The following is a 640-nucleotide window of genomic DNA, read 5'->3' on the forward strand; positions in this document are numbered from 1 at the left end:
CGGGAATCATGTGTACACATTTAAAGGGAGTTATTGCCCCCTCGGATCACGTTTAGGTTTTTGGCTAATGTTTCCTTTCAGACGGATATCATCGGGAATAAGTTGATAGCATTTCCAGATTCCTCGTGAAAAGTGCTTTCAAACGAGCTGTTATGCGCTGGGGTTCAAATTGACCGCTACCATATGACCTGGTTTATGTTATATACCGACATTTTCGAGAGGCGGACCATTTCGGTAGTGAACCCTATCACATAGTAACTCGTTTGAAAGCCTTTTTTCACGAAGAATCTAGTAATGCTTTCCACTTTCCGATGATATCGGTCTGAAAGGAAATATTGGCCAAAAACCTAAACGTGATCATTGATGATTGCTGATAAATCGGCAATCATTCCATGTACTCGGATAAATCAGCGATATCGATGATTGCTGATTTTTCAGCATGCAATGCACTCTGTTAATTTTTTAGAGATGTGCTAGATAGCCACACAGGGCAACCGCAGGACAGCCCCAAAACATAGCCACGCCAGCCACAGGGACTATCATCCTCTCGTGGACACCGTCATCATCGATTTGGCTCAATTCCCAAGCAGTAGCAGCGACTCGCGCAAGGGGGAGGGGGGGGGAGGCACGTGGTGGGACA

This window comes from Frankliniella occidentalis, unplaced genomic scaffold, assembly GCF_000697945.3.
Source record: "Frankliniella occidentalis isolate FOCC.00 unplaced genomic scaffold, Focc_3.1 Scaffold19, whole genome shotgun sequence".
Lineage (NCBI taxonomy): Eukaryota > Metazoa > Arthropoda > Insecta > Thysanoptera > Thripidae > Frankliniella > Frankliniella occidentalis.